Source organism: Barbus barbus (assembly GCF_936440315.1).
Source record: "Barbus barbus genome assembly, chromosome: 32".
NCBI classification, from domain to species: domain Eukaryota; kingdom Metazoa; phylum Chordata; class Actinopteri; order Cypriniformes; family Cyprinidae; genus Barbus; species Barbus barbus.
Genome location: NC_136760.1, coordinates 22,838,964 through 22,839,472, shown reverse-complemented (window position 1 = coordinate 22,839,472; position 509 = coordinate 22,838,964).

Genomic DNA, 509 nt, shown 5'->3' with positions numbered 1-509 from the left:
ATGGTTCTGTTTGGAGACATTTGAGACAGTAATTACAGCAAAACAACCATAACTGCTAAACTATTTTAGGCTAACAAAAACACTCACCAACAAACTCCTCATTTCTCAGAATAGCACCATTAGGGCAATACCACTGTGAAGAAAATAAATGATGTTGTTTGTCTGTAAAAAAACTAATTTCAATCATCACCTGAGTGTCTACTAACCTCGATGACTCTGTTTGTGTGCAGCAGGTGTTTTACAACATTTCCCAGGATTCTCCTCATCAGCATGAGGCGTATGAAGAAGCGTCCTCGGCCTTGAGAGGTGATGAGTTTGCTGCAGGCTGTGGTCTGCTGCACAGCCAAAGAAACTGAACTCAACCTTCAGGAGCAGACAAAGCATTCTGATCAGACAGACCACATTTAGATGCACTTTCTGTTCCATTTTCAGCAAATCTGTGGTTGTGATTAATCAAAAGATGTTATTTTTAAAATATGAAAACAAGGAGACATACATTAGGGTCCAAA